Source organism: Schistocerca piceifrons, chromosome 5 (genome assembly GCF_021461385.2).
Source record: "Schistocerca piceifrons isolate TAMUIC-IGC-003096 chromosome 5, iqSchPice1.1, whole genome shotgun sequence".
NCBI classification, from domain to species: domain Eukaryota; kingdom Metazoa; phylum Arthropoda; class Insecta; order Orthoptera; family Acrididae; genus Schistocerca; species Schistocerca piceifrons.
In genome coordinates, this window is record NC_060142.1 from 437,491,739 (window position 1) to 437,519,341 (window position 27,603).

The 27,603-nt window shown below is 41.5% G+C and overlaps 1 protein-coding gene across 1 annotated transcript in view; it reads right to left on the reverse strand.

Moving 5' to 3' along the window:
* LOC124799063 (proline-rich protein 36-like) overlaps nt 1-27,603 on the reverse strand; it is a 488,916-nt gene that overhangs the window by 432,975 nt on the left and 28,338 nt on the right. The gene's annotated exons all lie outside the window — the stretch shown is intronic.

The window sequence follows — 27,603 nt, forward strand, 5'->3', positions numbered from 1 at the left end:
CTGATAGACGAAAGAAGGCAGAAGACAAGAAATGAGAAGAGAAGCCTTGAAGGGAAAGAGAGCTCTGATTACAAATATGGGATCTTCTGAGGATGTGACATAAAAAAGAAAGTTATGTTGAACTTTAAATTGCATTTCCTGGAATTCGTTTTTTAGAGTTTACGCACCCTTTTCTCATAATCTAAAAACGCTAGAATTATGGCATTATGTACACTTATTCTATAAACCTAATAAATGTAGCATCAAGAGTAAATCTTGAACTGCTCTATATGCTTACATATGGGGCAAAGTGCTTGGAAATTTGTTTGAATTTTATATTATACATACAAAATTTCAAAAATATTATTGCTTTTTGATATGTTCAAAAAAACCTCATGAGAGATGCTTGCCAAAAGAAAACAGATTAAAGAAGAAAATTTTGTAGAAATCTCTTGAATTATTTCTGAGAATAAGGAGAATATATTATTTTTGAAAATAACATTTTTAAATTGTATAAACAGTTACATATACGTAAGCCAATAAAATTAAAAGTAAATGTGTTAGTTTCATGTAAAGAATGGTACAAAATTTCATTGCTGTATCTCTATAATTATGGATCTGCTTCATCTTTTAAATAGTGTGTGTTTGACGTGAACTTCTCGCCTTAAAGAAACACCTTAAATACGGAATAAACATGTAACGTACAGCACAGAAAGAAAACAGAGAAAGGATATATATATATATATATAACAAAGTTATGATAGAATATTTAAAATGAAAACATTGTCCATTGTAGACTGTACAATTTTCAGATTTGAAAAATTGTGCAGCCCATAACGTACAGCAATTTGATTTGAAAAATGTATTGAGAAATGGACGAACGTACATGCAAAATCATTAAGAAATTACTGCTTAATGCTCAGAATAAGCTGAGGATAAACATAACTATTTAGGCAGATAATACACTCCTGGAAATTGAAATAAGAACACCGTGAATTCATTGTCCCAGGAAGGGGAAACTTTATTGACACATTCCTGGGGTCAGATACATCACATGATCACACTGACAGAACCACAGGCACATAGACACAGGCAACAGAGCATGCACAATGTCGGCACTAGTACAGTGTATATCCACCTTTCGCAGCAATGCAGGCTGCTATTCTCCCATGGAGACGATCGTAGAGATGCTGGATGTAGTCGTGTGGAACGGCTTGCCATGCCATTTCCACCTGGCGCCTCAGTTGGACCAGCGTTCGTGCTGGACGTGCAGACCGCGTGAGACGACGCTTCATCCAGTCCCAAACATGCTCAATGGGGGACAGATCCGGAGATCTTGCTGGCCAGGGTAGTTGACTTACACCTTCTAGAGCACGTTGGGTGGCACGGGATACATGCGGACGTGCATTGTCCTGTTGGAACAGCAAGTTCCCTTGCCGGTCTAGGAATGGTAGAACGATGGGTTCGATGACGGTTTGGATGTACCGTGCACTATTCAGTGTCCCCTCGACGATCACCAGTGGTGTACGGCCAGTGTAGGAGATCGTTCCCCACATCATGATGCCGGGTGTTGGCCCTGTGTGCCTCGGTCGTATGCAGTCCTTATTGTGGCGCTCACCTGCACGGCGCCAAACACGCATACGACCATCATTGGCACCAAGGCAGAAGCGACTCTCATCGCTGAAGACGACACGTCTCCATTCGTCCCTCCATTGACGCCTGTCGCGACACCACTGGAGGCGGGCTGCACGATGTTGGGGCGTGAGCGGAAGACGGCCTAACGGTGTGCGGGACCGTAGCCCAGCTTCATGGAGACGGTTGCGAATGGTCCTCGCCGATACCCCAGGAGCAACAGTGTCCCTAATTTGCTGGGAAGTGGCGGTGTGGTCCCCTACGGCACTGCGTAGGATCCTACGGTCTTGGCGTGCATCCGTGCGTCGCTGCGGTCCGGTCCCAGGTCGACGGCCACGTGCACCTTCCGCCGACCACTGGCGACAACATCGATGTACTGTGGAGACCTCACGCCCCACGTGTTGAGCAATTCGGCGGTACGTCCACCCGGCCTCCCGCATGCCCGCTATACGCCCTCGCTCAAAGTCCGTCAACTGCACATACGGTTCACGTCCACGCTGTCGCAGCATGCTACCAGTGTTAAAGACTGCGATGGAGCTCCGTATGCCACGGCAAACTGGCTGACACTGACGGCGGCGGTGCACAAATGCTGCGCAGCTAGCGCCATTCGACGGCCAACACCGCGGTTCTTGGTGTGTCCGCTGTGCCGTGCGTGTGATCATTGCTTGTACAGCCCTCTCGCAGTGTCCGGAGCAAGTATGGTGGGTCTGACACACCGGTGTCAATCTGTTCTTTTTTCCATTTCCAGGAGTGTATAAAACTCTTGCTATTGTATGATTACTATAATTATTATTGCAGGTTCCGTTTTTCATATGATCAGTGTGTATTATATGCAGAGGTTTCTATGTACAGAAATATAAAGACAGATCTGTCAATATTGAAAATATGGGAAGAATGGCGACCTCAACAATTCTGGGAGTTTCAGGCTATGTTATTCTCGCTGTGACTTGTGTGAAAAATTTTAAGAAACTTATGTCTAGCAGGTAGGACGTTTCTAATAAACGTCATAGCGCTGAAACTGCAAGAAATAATGCCTTCAACCGCACCCGTATCGTGTATTTCGCTCTTCATCCGCGGTTCGACCGAATATAAAATTAATACTCCAGGGCAGACTTATCATGAAAGTGATCAAATATGTAGGCTATAAGATCTTGATCAAGATAGTGAGAGCTTCCAGTACGTTACGTTCGTGCTGACTACCAATACTGTTTAGAGCAAAGTTGCTTTTGAACGAATTCAATTTTACAGTAATATATATTGAGAAAGTATCTCCTGTAACTTGAATGTTATATTTGATAAAATCGCTGATAGTGAGCCGACTACTCGGTTAATGACAAACATTATTTCTCGTCTCCATTGGTCGATGTTTTTTATCACTCTGACTTAAGAGCTACGTCCACACTCCACAAGCTACCTTGTGGTATGTGGTGGACGGAGCCGTTATTTCGTCGCCCCCCCCCCCCCCCCCCCCCCTCCGCCTTCTCCTTTTACTTCCACGAATAAGGAGACTGTCCGTAAGCCTCCGTCTAAACTCTAATTTATCTGTTTTTCACGTCGTGGGCATGTCACGAGATATATGTGGGACTGAGCCTGGAACGTACACTCACGGAATTTCAACAGCAAACCTCTCTGTGATGCACAACGCCTTTTCTGTAGCGTCTGCCAGTGAAGGTTTATAAGAATTTCCGTGACGCCCTCACGCTTAATAAATTCGTCATCCTATCTATTCTACTAATCTTACCAGTTAAGGACCCCAGGTTGACGAGCAATACTTAATAATCGAGACACTAAGGAATTAAAGACATTAACTGCCAGTGAGCACTGATTTACGTCAGTGGGGCAACTGAAAATTTTTGCTGGACTCGGATTCGAGCCCATGTCTCCTGGTTACTAGCCCGATGCGCTGATTACTACACCATCCGGACACAGTGGTCACCACAATCACGCGGACTGCCCTAGCGCGACTCCCGTCAGACCAAAATTCTCAACTTATGCCACACACTATTGATGTAGTGCCCGTGTTCATTAGCCTCATTACTCGCGGCACCTCGCCGATTCTTCTAAGATTTCGAGCTTGATGTGCATCTGCACTTAAGGGATCATTGGCGATAATCGCCTTAAGTATATATGTGCTGTCTGTTCATTATGACAATGACATAAATCAGTGCTCACTCGCAGCTAATGTCTTTAATTTCTTTGTGTCTTGGTTATTAAGTATTGCTCGTCAGCCTGGGATCCTTAACAGGTAAGATTAGTAGAAGATATTAGATCTGAAGAAGAGTGGCCCCCTTCCTCGCAGTTTCGTTTAATAAGCGCGAGGGCGTTACGGAGATACCCATAAACCTCCACTGGCAGACGTTTGAGAAAAGGCGCCGTTCATCACGGAGAAGTTTGCTGTTAAAATTCCGAAGTGTACGTTTCAAGCTGCGTCAGGAAACATAGCATTTCCTATGAGCACGACGTGAAAATCATATAAATTAGAGCTTAGACGGAATTTTACAGAAAGTGTCCTTATTCGTGAATGGAAACGGGAAAGGGTCGAAATGATAGCTTCGTCCACCGTATATCACAAGGTGGCTTGCGGAGTGTGGACGTAGCTGTAAAAGTCATGGAGATGACTTGTTCGAAAGAACAGACGCCATATATAAAATCTTAGCAATCGATTGTATGTGCATTCTGTGGGACATTTATTTCATGGATGAATTATATTTCCAATCTCAGGATTCTTCCATTGAACCTCAGACCGGCGTTACCTTTTCCTACAAGTTTTTGTATGTGGTTACCCCATTTTAGGTCCTTCTGAAAGGTTACTCTTAGATGTTTTTCGATGTTGACCATTTAATGATTTATCATCAATCGATCAATAATGGATCTTCCTGAATATTTATGCTGAATATGCTACATTTATTTACGTTGAGGGTCGAATATCAGCCCTGTGACCAATTGTCGATCCTGTGCAGGTCTTCGTGCATTTCACCACCGTAAGGTGCATTAGACTGGACTCCTTACTATGCAAGTAACCCTGTTGATGTCGGTGGCAAAATGAGACATTTCCTTTAGGTACATTCTCCATTTCTAATAACCTCGTTGTCGGCGGACGTTAAATCGGGATCTTCCTGTCAGAGAAAGCGATCAAGTAATAGGTATCCCACATACAGCCACCTCTTTCTCGTCGTTAGTTCTTCTCACGGTCGCTGTAGGTAAATTCACATGATCCAGTTAATGTATTCCAGGGCAGAAAGGAACTTTGTCGTCTGGTTACAGGGACTGGCAGCAGCCATAATGGAGTGCAAAGATCATTGACAATGACAGGCATATTAACTAATACATATTTCAATTTTTTGTCACATAACAGTTAATCACAAAGAAAGAACACCAATCCAAAGAAAGTAGATGCTGACAGGAGTGAAAATTATCGAACTATCAGTTTAATAAGTCACGTTTGCAAAAGACTAACACGAATTCTTTACAGACTAATGGAAAAACTGATAGAAGCCGACCTCGGGGAAGATCGGTTTGGATTCCGTAGAAATGTTGAAACACGCCAGGCAAAATTGACCCTACGACTTACCTTAGAGGACTGGTTAAGGAAAGGCAAACATACGTTTCTAGCATTTGTAGACTTGGAGAAAGCTTTTGATAATGTTGATTGGAATACTCTCTTTCAAATTCTGAAGGTGGCAGGGGTAAAACACAGGGAGCGAAAGGCTATTTACAATTTGTACAGAAACCAGATTGCAGTTATAAGAGTCGAAGGGCATGAAACGGAAGTAGTGGTTGGGAAGGGAGTCAGACAGGGTTGTAGCTTATCCCAGATGTTATTAAATCTATATAATGAGCAAGCAGTAAAGTAAACAAAAGAAAAATTTGGAGCTGGAATTAAAATCCATGGAGAAGAAATAAAAACTTTGAGGTTCGCCGATGACATTGTAATTCTGTCAGAAAAAGCAAGGGACATGGAAGAGCAATTGAATGGAATGGACAGTGTCTTGAAAGGAGGATATTAGATGAACATCAACAAAAGAAAAACAAGGATACTAGGAAGCAAAATAACTGATGATGGTCGAAGTAAAGAAGATATAAAATGTAGACTGGCTATTGCAAGGAAAGCGTTTCTGAAGAGGAGAAATCTGTTAACATCGGGTATAGACTTAAGCGTCGGGAAGTCCCATCTGAAATTATTTGTATGGAATGTAGCTATGTATGTAAGTGAAACATGGTCGATAAATAGTATAGGGAAGAAGAGAATAGAAATTTTGGAAACGTGGTGCTACAGAAGGATGCTAAAGATTAGATGCGTAGATAACGTAACTAATGTGGTGGTACTGAATAGAATTGGGAGAAGATAGATTTGTGGCACAACTTGACTAGATGGGATCGGTTGGTAGGACACGTTCTGGGGCATCAAGGGATCACAAACTCAGTATTTTAGAGAAGCGTGGAGGGTAAATATCGTAGAGTGAGACCAAGAGATGAATACACTAAACAGGTTCAGAGGGATGTAGGTTGCAGTATTTACTCGGAGATGAAGAAGCTTGCACAGGTTAGAGTATCATGGAGAGTTGCATCAAACCAGTCTTTGGACTGAAGACCACAACAACAACACTTAATAACATAAACTTTCATGGATTATTGAAATGTTTTATAGAATACACCATGTGTTATCTCAGTGACTCTGTTAATATTTTGGCCTCTGCCATTTCAATTTAAGCATAACAGATGTCCGTGACGTGCGCACTGGCGCGCATGCGTCTTACCGATGTGGAAGCTAGAGTGTGTTTGTCAGTGTTGCCAATTCTCCAAAACGAAAGAAGCTTAATGTGTCTACAAAAAGAAGCCAGAAAAAACTCAAATAAAATAAGGTGTATTACGTGCAGATTTATTTTTGCAATAATTATACTTTGTAATAGTCTAGCATCAATCGATATTTATTTTATTAATTTGCTGGACATACAGTAACACAACCAACTGCGAATCTGTAACACCATTTGAATTTCATGTGCCTGATAATACGGCAAAAAACGGACCCGCATTTTTTAAGCTCAAAACGGATGATATTCATCACTATACGTGTTAATTTAAACATTAATTTGTATCCATGGAATCTATATTTGATATTGCTTAATTCAAATCGTCAGTATACTGTAGTGAGGTTGACACCTTCGCAAAATTACTGCACTGAATAGAAGTTCGCTGATCCTGTCCTCAGTTCAGTTGTTGGCATACAGTTCATTGCGACAGTACAGTAAAGCGAACCACTTGTGATTCATCCTGGGTAAATCAAAGTCAGCTTTGCTTAGAATGGCTTGCTTCATTATTGTGAAGTTGCTATACTTTTCTGACGCCAGCTATTTTGCAACAACGATTCCAGTAACGCTCTCAAACGTTTAAAAAAATGGTTCAAATGGTTCTGAGCACTAAGGGACTCAACATCTGAGGTCATCAGTCCCCTAGAACTTAGAACTACTTAGACCTAACTAACTTAAGGACATTACACACATCCATGCCCGAGGCAGGATTCGAACCTGCGACCGTAGCGGTCGCGGGGTTCCAGACTGAAGCGCCTAGAACCGCTCGGCTACCACGGCCGGCTCAAACGTTTATATGCGGTAATTATCTTTTTTTTTCGTTCTCGTGTACGTGTATTCTGACGACCACAGAACGCACACCATCACAGCTTTAGTTTGTTTTGTTGTGAGTTTTAGTTCAGTCTAATAATATATTTTCACTGGACACTATAGTGTGTTTTGAAACCTTAGCTCAATGAAAATAACTTTTCTTCAAGCAACATGTTTTTTAATGCTTTCTTATAACCAAGAAAAAGAAAGCCACAAAAATCCTAATGATTGCGAAAACGGTCATCGTTCTGCCAGGCAAATGGTTAATGATATTAAAAACGAATCCACAGTTAGCTCCAAGAAAGCTGATTCCGCAACAATGGACAGGCTTCTCAGTCCTAACAACAGTGCCTGCAGATACTGCAGCGCTGCGCAATATAACGTAAAAAATACACCTTAACTGAACTTTGTTACGTAGAATAAAGTGAGCAACTAAATGATAATGATTGATAATAATAAACGTCAGTTACGTAATGAAAACATGAGGGTGATACCACTCCTGACAACCTATAAGAAAAAATCGGGCAAGTGAGGGGAAGGCTCACCCTCCGAGGGTTAAGTACAAAATTATGCATGTAGACAGTTCATGCATCCAGGGAACCCTGAATATCAACGACTTTTGTCTGTTGTCGATATCGATACTGGCAAGAGATCGATCACAGGGGTTCCGATACTTTCGATAACGTTTTAATTTTACGTTTAAAATTTTAGTGTAATTTTGCAATCGCTATTGTAATTTCTCATTCATTTGATTAATTCTGGAGATATATTAACGTGCTATGGTGAGGAATTGACAACTGTAAATGCGCTGGCATCGTCTGCTTTCATCGCTGTTGCGATTAGTGAGTGGTAAAAAAAATGGCTCTGAGCACTATGGGACTCAACTGCTGAGGTTATTAGTCCCCTAGAACTTAGAACTAGTTAAACCTAACTAACCTAAGGACAGCACACACATCCATGCCCGAGGTAGGATTCGAACCTGCGACCGTAGCGGTCTCGCGGTTCCAGACTGCAGCGCCAGAACCGCGCTGCCACTTCGGCCGGCAGTGAGTGGTAAGATTTGACAGAAACCTCCAGAGAAGTAAATGATATAGTCGGTCATTGTTGTTACGCGAATGTCGAATCGTTCTGCAGACAGCTTCAACGGATACTTTATGCGACGTCGGAACTTCATCCCAAACAATGGATGTACTATCTTTCATGGATTACCTGTATTATTATTGCTTTTAAACATTACAGATGCTGTACGTTTCGTAGGGATAGACTGTCAGGGAATGTTTTTGAGTAGATTGAGCAGATCGTAAAGGACCGCGATGTTAGCACAGGCGTGGCGCGATAATCGGGTGGCTTTATGACAATCACTGCTAGATGGCAAAGGCATCGTTTTCATAGAGGCATGTGGCAGCACTTCATCGTAAATCAGCCAACTAGTATGAAATATCAGTAAATTATGCACATAAACGTGCCTCGTGAATCTCTCTACCTATTACTGAAAACCAATCAAAATCACTACAACAATTCCTGAGTTTTTTGACGGTTTACGAATGCAATGTAAGTTTGTAATGGCAAAAAGCATTTCTTTGTGTGATACAGTTACAAATTAATAATTTTCGAATTTTTGCTTTACTTGCACTGTGAAATCTTGCTTCTTGCCAACTTTCATGACTGTAGGTCAACGGGAACTACCCTATAGGTTTTGATGAATGTGTCCGCGAGTACCAAAAATGGCCGTTATCTTTTTATTGCATTGACTTAAAAGCTTAAATGTTTTACTGCGCCGAGAGACCGTGGACCTTAGTAAGTGACATAATTTTCAACTCGTTGCCTCCACCTGTTTCTCGGAGAAAGGGGGCGTAACAATCGGACAGACAAACAACAAAGTGATCCTACACGGGTTCCATTTTTACTGATTGAGATACCGAACTCTAAAAATAGCGTTCATTCGCGTGTGATAGCTGGAGACGTCTTGTTTGAAACGAATTGCTCTGTCTGACAGGAAAAATAAAAAAGAAAAACATACATTTGATCCAAAGAGCTTCCAAACGGATTCCAAGGTTATTAATACCTTGGCCTACATTACACCACTTTAAAACAACATTCCTACCAATCCGCTCTCGAAAAAAAAAAGTATAACGAAAACTGCAAAATACTTAAAGTACTAAGTGGGGTGGAAAAACCGCAAGGCGTGCACTCATGGTAATTTGAAATTGTGTGCCAACCAATGACTTGTAGCTGTTTTCCCTAAAAGACAACTGGATTCGGAAATTGTACATAAAATTCATGCCGCCGTGTGCATTGGCGTATAAACCAATCCCGTCCTACGAATCATTATACAAAATTACTATGGAACTGAACGGAATTGTAGCGCGTTAAGGAATCCATTTTGGTATAAGACGTCCGTTGTAGAATCTGGGCCCATATCCAATTATGCAGAACAATCTTCTTTGTTGGGTATATCGGTCTTACGACAGGTATGGATGGACGCTCTCCTCTTCCTGTGTCATGTAGGTCTGCCTTTTGCTGTTACCATCGTCCATTTTCAATATCATCAAACAGTCCTAAGCCATCTTCTTCCTCTGCCTTTCTGTCTTGTAATCTTTCTTCGGCGACTCTTCATTGCAGGCTTCTTGTCCCAGACAAGATGACTTCATCATACTTAAGGTTTCCACAACATTTTTGTCCTGCGCTTAGACGTACCTATTCATTCCTCATACTTTCAGGGCATTTCGCGTTTAATATTCTTATCCTCGACCACATTTCAAAACTATCCTCTTTCTCTTCGACAGTCCGTAATTCACAGCCATAGAACACTACAATTGGCGAATCTCACCGTAAGTGCTATCGGAATTCTTTTTGCATGTCAATAAACCTTACAGATCTTCAAAACTTTCCAACCTTATTTTAATCACACAGCTTCCATTTTCTGTCGCCAAAATGATGAAGGTAAAACATTTTATCTGTTCCAAGTCCTGTACTGTCAGGATCTACACCATTTTGCTAACAACGAAAAAGATAGAGAACGGAGGCTATAAACTCGCTCACGTACAGGAAGATAAAATTTTAAAAGTTTTCTGGAAGTAAAGCTAATGTGTGTGTTAGGATGCTGAACAGCCCGGCAGCCCCCGTTGTCTCGGGGACGTGCTGACAGGCGGGCTGCCTCTAACGGACACCCACGCGTGACCGAACTGTGCTACGCCGCTCCTCATACATAGGCAGGGCCCCGTTGGTTCACACGGTGCTAAACCCGATAACTGCAGCAGCTTTCTGCTTTCAGGCCGCAGTGCTAAACGCCTTGTATTGGTCATATTGACGGCTTGGAGGACAGCTGACTAGGCACAAGGACTCACTGGTAGGTACGGGGGCCGTAATTTATGTTGTGGTCTTCTGTACGAAGACAGAACTACGTCTCCATGCTGGTTTCTCCAGTGCAACTCTCTTCATATTGGTGTAACTACAACAACTAACATTAATTTACACACGCTTAATACAGTCAAACTTTGATCTATCTCCACAAACGCCAACCCTTACACTGCCCTTCATTACCAAACTGACTATACCTTGATACATCAGGCTGGGTGCTACAAATCTATCCCTTCTGTTATTCTATTTGTGTCGTAAATTTCTTTTCTCCCCAATTCGATTCAGTACCTCTTTATTAGGTACTAGAATTTCCCATCCAATCTTCAAAATCCTTTTCAGGCATCACATTTCACTTTCTTCTTTTCTCTTTATCTCTAATTTTTATTGTGCATGACTCACTTATGTATAAAGCTACACGCCAGACAAATGCATTCTGAAAATACCCCTAACGCATAAGTTATGATGCTAACATAGTAATAATAATAATAATAATAATAATAATAATAATAATTATTATTATTATTAGTTTTGGAAATACTTATCTTGTTATTGTCTGTCTACATTTTGTATAAACATCACTTTATCGAATATTTCGTCCATATAGGACGGCATCGTCAGGGCTGTGACTGTTGATAAAAACAAATAAAGCTACTTTCTGCATCAGTCACACCATCACCTTCAGGTGAAGAACTGTTTAGTTACATAGCTGGTGTTAGACAAAAGCACATACGCCTTTTCACAGCAGCAGGCCAGGGTCAATATAGCTTATGTTACGGCTTTAGCTGATGATAATTTTTTTATTTTTTTGTTTTTAGAAAAGGCACTTTTAAAGTTAAAGAGCACGAATTTGTGACAGTAAATTGTACTTCTCTATTGAACGTTATGTTTACACTGTCACTTCAGAGATGTTGAACATATTACAGATACGTTTGCTTGATTTTCTGCACTTTGTATTTTTTGCTTCCATCAATAAAGCGAATCTCCTTTGTTTTACAAGGTTGGGTGTTGACTGTGTATAAAACGTTTTCTCGCCTCTGCCTTCGTTACTTCATCTTGCTACTCATTTCTTATAGACTGTATATCTCTCCCCTGTTTCAGTTATTCGTTACGTAACGCTATCTTTGAAACGCGGGATCTGTACCTGCTTCTCGATATCCAGATCTAATCCCCTCTTTATCTTGTCTGTTTTGCAATTTCTTCTGCTTTTCTCTGTATTTCATAACCAAAAAATTACTAGGGTTTGTCTGTTTGTATCGCTGAGGCACGCAAGCCACAAGAAATGCGTCAAGGTCCACCGTTCACTTGAAACTGGAGAAAATTTACCATTTGTGTAAATGTATTCTAAAGAGTACACCATGTTACTCTCATTGATATGAATTAGTATTTTCCTACTTATGTCATAATATGTGCAGTTACACGATTTCGAAGATGTTGGCATTGTGATAGCGAAACCGGTTTTCAATGAAGTAACGATACTGCGACATGAGGCGTTAATGTTGGCTCTCTCTTTTCAGTGGAATATGGTACAAGAAGGGCACCGCCTTAATGTCGAGATACCTAGCACACACGTTCCTTTGCGGGTGAAGACACTGAATACTGCTTGTACCGAGCGAGCTGGCGCAGTGGTGATTACATTGGATTCGCATTCGGGAGGACGATGGTTCAAGTCCCCGTCCGGCAATACAGATTTAAGTTTTCCGTGATTTTCCTACATCATTCCGGGAAAGTTCCGGGATGGTTCCTTCTGAAAGGACACGGCTGATTTCCTTCCCCACCCGTTAGTAATCCGAGCGTGTTCGTCGTCTCTAATAATCGCACTGTCGCCGGGACGTTAAACTCTTCCTTCCTCCCTTTCTAATACAACCTCTAGCTTACATTTCACATAATGAGCTCGACTGTAAATCTAACGTAATCTGGACTAGAGAATCCCCCTTCCCGTGCTCCATGCACGAACGAAAAAGAAAAGTGTAAAAGCTGTGGATTGGTGTGTGTGTATGTGTGTGCGTGTGTGTGTGTGTGTGTGTGTGTGTGTGTGTATGTTTTGTGGGGAGGAGGGGAGTATGACATTTACGGCTGACACCTTTTCACGTTTAGTTGAATCTCGTAACGCCACACTGCAGTTATGTCCATTTGTGCGTAAATGAACTCATCACTTGGTCTATAGCGTTACCCATAATTAAATGTCATCAGGTAAGCTGTAGAGTTACTCGATTGTTGGGTTTTGTGTCACCAAAGCAAAGAGATATTGTCAGTTTTATAAACTTTTATTGACATACTCGTCTAATTCTCACTCGTCTAATTCTCACTCGTCTAATTCTCACTCGTCTAATTCTCACGTGAGCTCAACAACTACTGCCACGTCAGCTTGATGCGGTTGTGATTAATGACACCTATGTCCACATAATCAGTCAAGAATAAAAAAGTAATTTCGAGTAATAATATTTATAACTGAAGACCACAAATATATATTAACTGAGTTCAGTTTTACGTAGTTTCGTTCCGAGGATGCCAGTTTTTTGGTTTGTGTGTACGATTCATAGTTATTTGACTAAACTGAATTTCTAAGACGGAGGCAATGGGAGTGACACTTAAAAGTAAAAATACATACCTTTTCCCTAAAATATGAAATTGTAAAAATAATTTTCGCTATGTCGTACACTTTAATTTTGTGCGTATAGGCTGCTTCTGACATTAAAATCGCCCTGTGATGTATGAGATGATTAATTAAAAGCTGTCTAAAAATAACTTTACAATATCATGCAAGTAAAAAGTAAAGACATAAATAAAGTGGTCATATCACAACAAAGAGACAGCCGATATGTACGTCCAAGATGCCATATGGACCGTGTCCCAATAGCTAAGATATACACCCGATATTGGCAAAGCGCCGAAACAAGTTCGTCGTCTAACTTGCGTAACAGCGAGTAAATAAGTAAATAATGCAGTAAAAACTTGTAATTGAAATAAAATGCATTGTTAATTAAGATGCAAATTTTTGTTCGCATTCGATTCCCTGTACAGAGGTAGTTTGACACCCAATTACTCTGATATATGATGCAAATCAGATGTGGCAGATGACTGAAACAAAGCAGTCCTATACATAGTCTATGTCACAATGAGCCGTGTGGCCTCATGTCGTCCAGTATACACCGCCCTCGTAGTCGCAACGCAAGCCTGCGTGGTGGTGGTCAATTCGTAGGTACGTGGTTCGAATGTTGGAGGTGCAAGAAATTATCACCCCCATGAGTTGCTCGGCAAGGGAAGAACAGGTTGTGGCATAAAGCTCCCGATCACTAAACGTTGCGCAAGTGTCTTGGACTAAATTCCAAACCTCTCGGCAGAATGGGGTTAAGTGAATGCGTGTGATATTGTTGATGGTGAACTGTCGATTGGATGGGCACGCTAAGAGGTATTTGGTGTTGTTGGTGATGTTGGTGGTAGTAGTAGTAGTAGTAGTAGTAGTAATAGTAGCAGCAGTTTTATTCATTAACGGATCGTTATGCAAGGATATTGGATATGTCATGCATTAGCTGTTTGATAACAACAAAAATAATGATACACTTTCAAGTGTAATCTGACAAAGAACTATTGTCACATTTGCCAAAAGTAATTTAAGGCAACCACACAAAACCTACATGGGGATGGCTAGACATAAAGATTCTACCCTCCATCCTCCCGAATACAAGGCCAGTCTGTTTAAAACAGTGCTATCCTGCTCTGTTTATCTCTACAACCATACACACGTGCATTACAGTCACCTATACTCAACAAATCTGAGATACAACTCTCATTCATCACAAGAAAAGTGGCTATCGTGCAAGGCGGAAGCAAACAGTTTCCGATTAGGTTTCTTGATCTACACATTGAGGTCTCATAACTAACAGGGGATAGCGAAACTAAACGTCGAGCAAGTCACTGATTTCATTGTATATACATATCAAAATATACAGTTACACATGCGCTAGCAGTTCTCATATTTTTCTCTGGGAACTACTGTTAACAGAATTAAATGAACTGTCACTTGGTTCAGATTAAGGTTTTCAGGCGTTTTTCCTTGCTTGCAATGCAACTGCCGGAATGGTGAGGTGATACAGTATTTTTGCCACCACGAGACATGGTAAAGTAAGCTGTACAATGTGTTATATATGAATGTTAATGATTGTTGTAGTAGTAACTGTTTAACATAGAACCACAAAAATCTGTTTACTGTTTTCTTTGTTGCGCGATCACGGAGATCGGTCGACAGCTGACGGCTGTTCTTCGTGTCACATGGTAATTTCATGTAACCAGATTAGAACTTACTGAGTCGATGGCTTTCTACCGCAAGAAGAATCCCAAAGCCATGTCACATCTGCTGCAGCTATTACTAATATTCAATGAAACAAAATGAACAATGTATGAAAGACTGAATTTCTAAGTTGTTAGTATTTTGCAGCAACATAGATCACAAACATAAAAAATTTCAATACTATTCAATTAATATTTGTACGCTGAAGACATAATGAAATTTCTATCTGTACAGAATGTCGGCCTATGAACAGACGGCACACAAATTTCGCTGATTTTCGTCGCTCAGGTTGACATGTAATTGTGACTTATTTAGATTCATAATAGTGAAAAAGCCTTACATGCACATATGTCGATCGATATATTGTTTCACATTTGCAACCTCATTATGGATATGTGGAAAGTCTTCCCAAAGAAAGCAACGTAGATTCATGGACGGTTTTAACGTAAAAGAATTTGTCTTTTAAATGGGAAGTACACTGCAGATCGATCAGTTGCATCCGCACAAGCACAGAGGGACTTTCTACTGAAAAGAAAAATAGTCTCAAAAACAACTATTGATTGGTAGTGCCCTCAAAACATTTAGAAAGCTTCTCTTGCAATTCTTTAAGCGCCAAAATTACTTGATCAAAATTCGAGTTTTCTTTCAGGCCAGTAAGCTCAGAGAAACGGATAGAGCTTCTTGTCAAAAGTAGTTCCTTCCACATGCGATTTTATTTTGAAATGAATCCGCATCAAACCAGAAATAAGTTGTTTCTTAGTTTGTGGGCAGTGTGCAGTACAGTCCAATAAAAGTGACGCCTGCAATCCATTCAGAACATTCTAGGCTCTTCAGTCCAGAACCGCGCTGCTGTTGCGGTCGTAGGTTCGAATCCTGCCTCGGGCATGAATGTGTGTGATGTCCTTAGGTTAGTTAGGTTTAAGTAGTTCTAAGTCTAGGGGACTGATGACCTCAGATGTTAAGTCCCGCCGGCCGAAGTGGCCGCGCGGTTCTGGCGCTGCAGTCTGGAACCGCGAAACCGCTACGGTCGCAGGTTCGAATCCTGCCTCGGGCATGGATGTGTGTGATGTCCTTAGGTTAGTTAGGTTTAACTAGTTCTAAGTTCTAGGGGACTAATGACCTCAGCAGTTGAGTCCCATAGTGCTCAGAGCCATTTTTTTTTTGTTAAGTCCCATGGTGCTTAGGGCCATTCTAATTTTGGTTCGCCGGCCGCGGTGGTCGAGCGGTTATAGGCGCTTCAGTTTGGAACCGCGCGACTGCTAAGGTCGCAGGTTCGAATCCTGCCTCGGGCATGGATGTGTGTGTGTGTGTCCTTAGGTTAGTTAGGTTTATGTAGTTCTAAGTCTACCTCAGATGTTAAGTCCCATGGTGCTTAGAGCCATTCTAATTTTGGTTCCGCCTTTCATTTTTCCTTCTGAAATTCAACAATAGCGGGTATTGGATGGAAAAATCGTTCCAGGCGTACCCCTCGACTTAACCAACGTACTTTACGGTAACGTGCCAAGTCTCCACACTCTTCGTTCAATTCCATCGGAAACTCTTGTAACTGACAGTGTAATAATGCATGCTACTTCTGATAATTACTATTCCTACCACCAATTTGATCACGTGTTCCATGTCTGCAAATTAATACAAAGTTGTTCTTGATGTACGGATCAATGGCTCCTTCTCGATTGACAAAACAGTGACTCCCATCCGTCGATCATTGCAAATTTTTGTTCTTCCATCAACGAAATCTGCACATTCTTTCTCCATAGATTTTTTAATGTCGTTCCCTTTCAAATTTGTGGTACCGATCGTTTATGTGACTGCATAATAGATACTGAGAATTCTCATCCTTCTCTTCTGTCATTCCCATTCATTTTCAAAGGCACGTGACTGCCTCTTTTTGTGCAAACAGCCACTATCCCTGTCAACTTCCTTTACTCCATGAACAAATAGCAAAGGGTAAAAAGCGTTGATACCACGAGTATGCTTGACTGAGGAATGTGGTGCCGACCGAGAAATGCTGCACTTCGACGCTAAATGAAATGTCTCGCTATAACGAATATTGCGAGGAGGACCAAGCAAAGCGGAAACACACGTAGCCTCGGCCCCCATACGGCCAGCATATCATGCTCGCGTGGAGTTCTGCACGTCGTGGTCGACCTTGGAATATGTGTATGTTTTACGTTACTGACTGGTTTTAAATACTTGCCAATAAATATATCGGGTTGAAGTGCTTGCAAAGAGAAAATATTCCTGGAATTCTGAATATTTCTGAAAGTACTATGAGTAACATTATTTGAATTTGTGCCTTCACGAATATTTAATGTAACGATTGTTGACTTTGAAAAGAAAAAGGATTTGAATAGTGAAGTAAACAAAAATCAAGAAACGATATCTTTGGTTTTGAAATAAGCCAATTAAATTCATTTGAACTGAGTAACAGCTCTTTGTAAAGAACAGTGTAATCTACTACAGGGAGGTAACAGAAAGTTAATTTTCACTTATTTAAAATAACTACATGGGTGAAGAGTAGAATATATAAAAGTTTATATTGTAATAACAGCTCAAAATCCAGAGAGTCAGTGTATTTAGTGAGCGCTCTATTAATCATAATAGCTTGTTGGCCAAGTAACACGGCAATCAGCTATACTACAGTGACTCTAACAAGAAGCGATTAAACACTGTTGTGTCTATTCTGTCTGAAGAGGACGAACCTGCAAACTAATAAATACAAATAATTGGTGGTGTAGACATAGCTGTACGAATTCAAAGAAAAAAAATTAAAATATTATCAGTCATACGGAAGTGTCAACGATAAGGGAAAAGTAAGCCAACTAGAATGGGAAGTCCCCTTCCAAATTATTTCCAACTAGGTCTTCCTCTGTCCATCAGCCGCTTTGTTTGGAATCTGACTGCAAAGGCCCCGAACATGATGGGTCGGAGCTTGTACTACCCCCTCTACCATTAGGACCATATTATGTGCCAGCCAACAATGCCTAGTTAATATGCTGTAGGACGTAATCGTCGCCCGCGGCCGGCTGGTGGACGCCAGCGATATCTGTGCACAGGAGAGAACGTGCGATCACGTGCAGGGTGGTCAGAAACAATCTGAGAAGCTTGTGAGGGTGTTCCAGAGTATATTGTGCCGAGGAATAATAGTTCAGAAAAAAATGTGAACGTTTCGCCGTTTTCGATTAAATTTACATTAGTCAGACAGATCGTTGCGTGTACAAATTCAAGCACTTGCCCCGCGTTCGACAATACACAGAGTGCGTCAGTGAGTTAGCACTTCTTCAAATGGTCATTACCAAGTAAAATGTGCCTTTTTCCGGAGTTTTAAATTTAGGCTAGGTTAGCAAAAGCTACGTTTTTTCATTTGAGGAAACCATTCGAACAACACGTTTGGCGACACTGTCTCTGGCAGGCTGCTTGAATTTGCGCGCGCCCAAGGAGCTGATTGGCTAACAACAATGCCAATTAGGTCGGAAACGGCGCACATGATCGATTGTTTTAACAACTAATTCTCAGCACGACCTACCAATAATACCCTTAAGAGCTTTTCACCCTGTTTCTGATCACCCGTTTCAGGTTGTTTGCTTTATCTGCTGTACTGTAAATGAATAGCTGTCAACCATTTCGTTATTGTGATCCAGTCATAAGGATAGAGTCTATATTACTAAACGGCTAACCCTAGGCACGGCTTTAGTTGCAGGTTGCCTATCTAACGGCTTCCAGAGGCAACAAAAATTTGATTTTCAATATTTCATACAGTTACTTTGACCAAATCGAAAAATATGAAAGGCTCTCATATAATCTGTTCATTAGGAACTACTATCTTATGTTAAAAGTTTAACACAATAAGTCAAATATTACAGTTAGAAACTGAGTTGAGACAGCGTAACTCACGGCGCGCAAATTATCCAGACAACGTTACTCCAGTATTTGAGAATGAGAGCTCTTTGAGAATTCCAACAAACTTTACACATAATTACAAACCTTTAAGAAAAACTCTGAAACTCTTCCTCGCTGTCACCATCCTGATCCCCCCCCCCCGCAACACAAACACACACGCACACACACACACACACACACACACACAAAATTATGAAAGGAAAAAAAGTTTATCGCCTGCTACATTTTCGCTGGTCGTGCAGTACAACGGGAGCATTAGGCAAGGCCTTTTAACTTCTTTACTACCAACTCTATTCGTAACGCATTCTACGGAAATTATCCACTGGAATCACATTCTATTGCGAAATTCCTATTATTTGGCGTGTAAACGAAGCTGATGGATAGGCGTATGCGAGACTTGTTCAACAAAAACTTAGCCTGATGCTACAAAAACATTTTATTACGAAATAATTAATCAAAAATCAACATTTTCCCCTTCAGGTTAGTTACCATTGACAGAAATGCACTTGTCTCGTCTTCTCAACCACTTTTGAAAGACATCATCAAATTTCTTGACAATGGCCTCAAAATCGCCTCTGAGTCCTTCACTGCGTCATTTACGGAATGCCATACTTGGCTAAAAGCGTCGTAACAGAGGCTTCAACAAGAGGCTGTGGGTTTCCACTTTCCGTGGAGCTACTTCCGTTTCTTTGAAACATGACCTTTCATTAGTTATTGAAGGACATTCTTGTAGTACTCTGCATTTACAGTCAGACGTGTGAGACCTTGATGTGTGTGTACCATACCGCGATAATCAAGACATATGATCACTAAGATCTTATTGGCTCGTTTCTGGACGCACACTTTGTCGAGCGAGACCGTCCCTTTTGAACCAACTTTACATTTCAGGGTCATAACAACAGACCCAAGATTTGTCGGCATTGATGATTGTTTTCCATCAATTGCCCCCTTCATACTGGACACGTTTTCTTTATAAGCTGCATCCGTCAAGTCTATTTTGAGCGGGAATCACTAGTCTGAGAGTCCAACGAGCTCACGCTCGTGGCGTGTTTCTATGGTCTTCAAAATAGTTTGAGCACTTCCCGCCGAAATTTCTAGAATTTTTGCAAGTTGCCTAACAGTTACACAAGAATTCTCGAGGGGTTCCCGCCCCTCCTTTCAGCTCACAGCCCCATTTTCCAAAGCTTTATGCCATCCGAAACACGCTGCACGAGACATTTTAGACTCACCATACGTTCTACGAAGATCTTGAAGCGTTTCTGAAGCAGTGATCTTCAGCAGAACCGTAAACTTAATTGCATAACGTTGCTTCAGCTACTTCTCATTGTAAATTTTAGAGACGGCTCAAGCTACAACCACATTTAAGACATTACTTCCGGAGAAGGACTGAGATTACACATGGGTGGAGACTGATAGCAATCGAGGATACTTAGTAGTACATGAGGCAGCCTGTAGGTGAAAGTGCAATGGGCTTTTCATCATGTTTGAAAATTAATCTATCTTTGTTGAACAGTCCCTCGTAACTGGATTCATACCCAAATAACCACACGATGAATCAGATATTATGAGTAAAATTAAGGTGTTGACAGAAGTACACTACTGGCCATTGAAATTGCTACACCAAGAGGAAATGCAGATGATAAACGGGTATTCATTGGACAAATATATTATACTAGAACTGACATGTGATTACATTTTTCACGCAATTTGTGTGCATAGATCCTGAGAAATCAGTACCCAGAACAACCACCTCTGGCCGTAATAACGGCCTTGATACGCCTGGGCATTGAGTCAAACAGAGCTTGGATGGCGTGTACAGGTACAGCTGTGGATGCAGCTTCAACACGATACCACAGTTCATCAAGAGTAGTAACTGGCGTGTTGTGACGAGCCAGTTGCTCGGACACCATTGACCAGACGTTTACAATTGGCGAGAGATCTGGAGAATGTTCTGGCCAGGGCAGCAGTGGAACATTTTCTGTATCCAGAAAGGCCCCTACAGGACCTGCAACTTGCGGTCGTGCATTATCCTGTTGAAATGTAGGGTTTCGCAGGGATCGAGTGAAGGGTAGAGCCACGGGTCATAACACATCTGAAATGTAACGTCCATTGTTCAAAGTGCCGTCAATGCGAACAATAGGTGACCGAGACGTGTAACCAATGGCACCCCATACCATCACGCCAGGTGATACGCCAGTATGGCGATGACGAATACACGCTTCCAATGTGCGTTCACCGCGATGTCGCCAAACACGGATGCGACCATCATGATGCTGTACACAGAACCTGGATTCATCCGAAAAATGGCGTTTTGCCATTTGTGCACCCAGGTTCGTCGCCATCGCAGGCGCTCCTCTCTGTGAAGCAGCGTCAAGGGTGACCGCAGAAATGGTCTCCGAGCTGATAGTCCATGCTGCTGCAAACGTCGTCGAACTGTTCGTGCAGATGGTTGTTGTCTTGCACACGTCCCCATCTGTTGACTCAGCGATCGAGACGTGGCTGCACGATCCGTTACAGCCATGCGGATAAGATGCTGCCTGTCATCTCGACTGCTAGTGATACGAGATCGTTGGGAGCCAGCAGGACGTTCCGTATTACCCTCCTGAACCCACCAATTCCATATTCTGCTAATAGTGATTGGATCTCGACCAACGCGAGCAGCAATGTCGCGATACGATAAACCGCAATCGCGATAGGCTACAATCCTACCTTTATCAAAGTCGGAAACGTGATGGTACACATTTCTCCTCATTACACGAGGCATCACAACAACGTTTCACCAGGCAACGCCGGTTAACTGCTGTTTGTATATGCGAAATCGGTTGGAAACTTTCCTCATTTCAGCACGTTGTAGGTGTCGCCACCGGCGCCGACCTTGTGTCAATGCTCTGAATAGCTTATCATTTGCATATCACAGCATCTTCTCCCTGTCGGTTAAATTTCGCGTCTGTAGCACGTCATCTTCGTGGTGTAGCAATTTTAATGGCCAGTAGTGTAACTTTTGTGTCACAGAAATCTAACTGATATATTACATAAATTTATATTATGACTTAAAACTGGAGCAGTCAGTCAGTTCCCTACCTCGTACGTGCAGTCCATCAGTCGAATGCGGGAGATAGAAGACATTCGATATGTACTGAACTAAGGATTTCTGTAGACTGTACCGCCCAGTAGGCACACTATGGCGTGAGTAGTGGAATACAGTCAGAGAAGACGATGATTTTCGCTCGAAGAATGTTTCGTATGTTTCACGCACACCGCTATCAGCCGCTAGTACGCTCAACAATTAGCCCTATTGTCTGCGGCCGCTACAACAGATGTCGGACATGCTCCTTAAGAGCCCACACAACTCAATTCTTGCTCTTAGATCCGGCCGGGTTCAGCAGTCTGACCTCTGGTTCATTTATTACGTCATCGGATCCGCACACCTGGCAATCGCTAATCGACTGCATTACAGCCCTTGTAGGGGCGTGAAACAGGTGCTGCTCACACAATGGCCTTCGCTAATGGCCCCGGATAGGCGCTATCGCAGCGCAGAGCTTGTACGTCACTGATTGGCGTTCCCAGCCCACGACAGAAGTAAAGCATGAGGTCGCCGCCGCTTCTCCGACAGCTTCAGCATTTCAGCGTCAGGCGACTCCTTAGCGGGAATAGAACTTGCTCCGAGAGTAGTTTTTCCGCTCCTGGTTAATGCTCGCGCTAACTTGGCATGAAGATAGCGCTGTCGCTTATCAGGAATGTACCACGTGAAAGCAAGTCTGCGGAGAAAGGAAAGAAACAAGGTGAGGACATAGCTAGAGGTCAAGAGCAAAGCGCAGTTTGCTGGTAACTTCTAACTATCGAACATCTATAACAATCTTCAGTAGTCGTATTCATAGACTCTGTTTTTACCGTTTTTGCGTGTGACTACAGGATGCATGAGAAACAAGTTTATACATTTGGAGTACGGTATCCTCACACACAAAAAAGAAGGCAAACCAATAGAAATACATAGCCTCTGCGTTTTTTTGAGGCGGTATCCATGCATAAAATTTGTTCGTGCAACTGCCGCTCCCACATGTCATTCCAGACCCAAGTTCACAAGGCCCGACGGTAAGTCATCTCCAGGCGAAGATAATGGCGAACATCTTCGAAAGATAGAGTTTTCACTTAGACAAGACGTGGCATGAACTCAGAGAAAAATTTGAACGTATATACGCGAAAATTCGAAAGACAATCTGAATTTGGAGTAGATGAGAAGACAACAAACTTCATAGTGATAACACTCACAGAAATAATAAAAAGCAACATTTGTGGAAGAACTGAGTAAATAATTTAAAGTAGCTATAGGAGTACGACAAAGGGATGACCTATCCCTGTTACTATTCAACTGTGTCCTTGAAAAATTCGTAATAGGAACGAGACTAAACAAAAGACTTGAGCCAGAGGGGCTTAATGTAGGGGCCTGTATCGCTGACGTCAATTGTAAAACTATGGATCGTGTTTTTTCCTGAAGCATTAAAACGTCTTTGGAGAAAGAAAATCTCCTTCGCAAAAATCAACATGGATCCTGCTAACAAAGTCCTTGCGGACCTCTGCTTCTTCTGTTCGTCCTTGAGATACAGAGCGCCGTACACATTAGTGGCCAGGAATTTGATATAGTTCTGCAATGTCCTTCAATGATTCAGAATATATTTGCGTGTGTAACCCAACCCGTCGCTCTTAACGGAACCTGGACAAAATGTGAGTGCAGATGTTTGTTGTGAACAAATGGATCGAGTAAATATAAACACTATTCTCAGTCGAGCAGTTCTTTTGGAATCCAAACTGGGACGTACTACGTAAGTTATTTCTGTTTAAATGTGAGATTGCTCTTGAGTGTGAGTACATTCCTTTTTTGACTGTTTTGGAAAAAAAATCGTCAGTAAGGAAACTGGCCATTAATCATTTGTCCTTCTTGTCACCTTTCTTATAAAGATGTTTAACGACTACATATTTTAATGTACCAGGAGAAATTTCCTGTGTCAGCGATGCATTACTCGTATCACTAAGAAAATGACCTATTAAACTATGACAAATTTTCAAAACTATGCTTGAAATTCCATCAACACCATATGAGCTTTTGTTTTTTGGAATTCTATTCATTTCGGAGAAGAATATTAGCGCTACTTCTAGTTGGTTAAAGTTTTTTGAATTGGCGTTTTTGATATCGTCTCTTGCTTCTTCAGCTGAACCATTTACTCTTAATTTTGCCACTACATTTCGAACGTGGCAAAAAGTGTGAAAATTCGGTTGATGTCTAAAACGCCAAAAACGCCATCTCCTGATATTTTACTAAAAACTATCTGATTTCTAGTGATCCAGCATTGAAAATTTGCGTACTAGATGGCAAAACATTGTTGATAACTGGGGTGATTACATCACTGGTTAAAAATAAAAACTTCGTAACAATTTACCTGTTTCAATTTAATATAAGAAACGACATTTCTTTCCGGTACCCTAATATTTCAGGCGGCTCCACTGATGATGATGATAATCACTATAATAATGAAGTCAGAGGAACGAGCTGACCATGGAACTTCGTCTTCCCTATGTACTTACCTAAGTCTTACTCCAGTCACGACAGATATGGGGTCCCCTCACGCATAAACTGCATGCTTGCTATTATTTGAAGGAATTCGCCATGATCTCGTAGGTCGTTTCGTTCGTCATCGGAGTGGTAAAACGCCCAGAGAATGCAGCTGAAGAAGATGACGTGGTCGGGCATCGAAATTTCGTGCACGAAAATGGAAGCAGCAATTCGGCGGTTCACCCAGAAGCACACCATTAAAGCGTTTACTGCCTGCTCACTACAACACCGGCAAAATGCTTCTATGGCCACTGATATGGAGGTGACACATCTTGCACCCTTTGAAGATGATAAAGCTACAGGAAATGATGGCCAAGCATCGTCCACGTTGTTCTGTGACGTAAACGAGGCCAGGCGCTACGGCTATATATATTTGTTAGTTAATTACGTGTTTCATAGATAATTTGAACGATTTTCTAAATAACGAGGAACGAGTCATTTTACAAGAAATGTATACGTAATTGTATATGAATGATATTACCATTTAGGGAGAATATATTATTTTTGATTCCTAATCAACGGTCGCAGGTTCGAATTCTGACCCGAGTATGGATGTGTGTGATGTCCTTAGGTTAGTTAGGTTTATGTAGTTCTAAGTTCTAGGCGACTGATGACCTCAGAAGTTAAGTCGCATAGAGCTCAGAGCCATTTGAACCATTCCTATTCATACAGCTACACTTAAAAATCATGTTTTCATACATATATGAGTTTTTCTACATATACACATACATGATTACTCTACAATTCACAATTGAGTGCCTGGCAGAGGGTTCATCGGGTTCATCGAATCAATTTCAAGCTTTTCTCTACCGTTCCACCCTCGAACGGCGCCGAGGAGAAACGAGCTCTTAAATGTCTGTGTGCGAGCCATGATTTCTCTGATTTTATCACGATGACGTTTCCTACCTATGTAGGTGAGTGTCAACAGAATATTTTCGCAATCGGATGAGAAAGATGGTGATTGAAATTTTACAAGAAGATCCTGCCCCAACGAAAAATGATTGGCACTCCAATTCACGTATCATGTCGATGGCACTCTCTTCCCTATTTCGCGACAATAGAAAACGAGCTGACCTCTTCTGAGCTTTTTCGATGTCCTTCGTCAGTCTCATCTGGTACGGATCCCACACGGCACAGCAGTACTCCAGAAGAGAAGAGGGCGGACAAATTTGGTATAACCAGTCTTTTTAGTAGACCTGTGTCTCTTTAGTAGACCTGCTCTGCCAATAAGTCGCAATTTTTGGTTTGCATTACATACAACATTATCTGTGTGATCGTTCCGATTTAAGTTATTCGTACTTATAATCCCTAGGTATTTAGTTGAATTTGCAGCCCTCAGAGTTGTGTTATTTATTGTGTAACCGAAATTTAGTGGATTTCTTTCAGTGCTCATGTGGATTACTTCACATTTTTCTTTATTTAGAGTCAATTGCCACTTTTCGCACCATACAGTTATCTTGTCTAAATCATTTTGCTGTTGGTTTTGATCATCTAATGGCTTTGCAAGACGGTAAATCATTGCATCATCTGCAAACAATCTAGGAGAGCTGCTCAGATTGTCTCCTATGTCGTTTACGTAGATGAGAAACAGCAGACAGCCTACAACACTTCCTTGGGGAGCGCTAAATTTTACTTCTGTTTTAGTCGATGACTTTCCATCAGTTACTACGAACTGTAACATTTCTGACAGGAAATCACGAAGCCACTCACACAGCTGATGGATACTCCAAAGGCACGCAATTTTATTGTAAGACGCTTGTGAGGAACGGTGTCGAAAGCCTTCTGAAAATCTAAAAATATGGAATCAATTTGACATCACACGTCGATAGCACTCATAACTTCGTGAGAATAAAGAGATAGTTGTGCTTCACAAGAACGATGTTTTCTGTATCCGTGCTGACTGTTTGTCAGTAAGTCGTTCACTTCTCGGTACTTCATAAAGTTCGAACACAGTATGTGCCCAAAATCCTACTGCAAGTCGACGCCTTTAAGTAAATATTCGTCCATGGAATAGAGGGAGCTGGCCAGGAGAAATTATTTTAGGTTTGATTTAAAATTTGTTTGATTATTTGCACACATTTTATGTTATTTGGCACATAATAATAACAATAATAATAATGTTGCTTCATATTAAGCTCCTTTCTGCAGCGTTGACAGCTTCAATAATGGGAAATAAAGACAATTTTTCCATTTAGTATTGTAGGTATTTATATCACTATTCTCAGATTTTACGGATAATGTGAGAGGAATATCTTTAGCCAATACATGTGTTGTCTTGGCCCAGTTAAAGTGCCTCAGTCCTTGAAGAGGTTTCTACATGGCGGCCGCGGCTGAACATTCGCCTCGTAATTCCTCCCAAATCACAGAAATTTTCTGTCCTACCAACATCGAATCATTCAACACAACTTTCTGTATTCTGTTTGTTCCATGTGATTCAAACCAGTCATGTGTAAAGTCATCAGTTGCATGAAAGTTAAATTTTTCTAAGGTAGCAACGTGATCTACACCGAGCGAGGTGGCGCAGTGATTAGCACACTGAACTCGCTTTACAGAGGGCGACTATTCAAACCCGCGTCCAGCCATCCAAATCAGATTTTCCCTTATTTCCCCATATCGCTCCAGGTAAATGCCTTGAGGGTTCCTTTGACAGGACACGACCGACTTCCTTCCCCATCCTTGACACCATCCGAGCTTGTGGTCCCCCCTCTAATGATATCGATGTCGACAAGGCGCTAAACATAGTCTTCCTCACATCTTTCTTTCAACATGATCTACTCAAAGACCTCGAAAATAATGCACAAATACTAATTGGCGCTATTTTCTTATTTAACGTTTGTGATTTTTGGTGACTGAAGATATAAACAATATTCTCAGTTGAACAAGCCTTCTGGAATCCAAACTGTGATGCACTAGTTAAATTACTTCTGCTTGAATGTGAGATTACTCTTGACTATTAGTACATTTCTTTTTTGAATGGTTTGAAATAAAAAGTGAGTTAGGAAATTGTCCGATAGTCATTTCGGTCCCTCTTGTCATCTTTCTTACAAAGAGGTTTAACAATTGCATATCTTCATGTGCCAGGAAAAATTCCCCGTGCAAACGTTGCCTTACGTACATCACTAAGGTCATTACTTATTAAGATAGAACACATTTTCAGAATTATGCTTGATATTCCATAATCACCATATGAGCTTTTGTTTTTTAGAGTTTTTGGAATT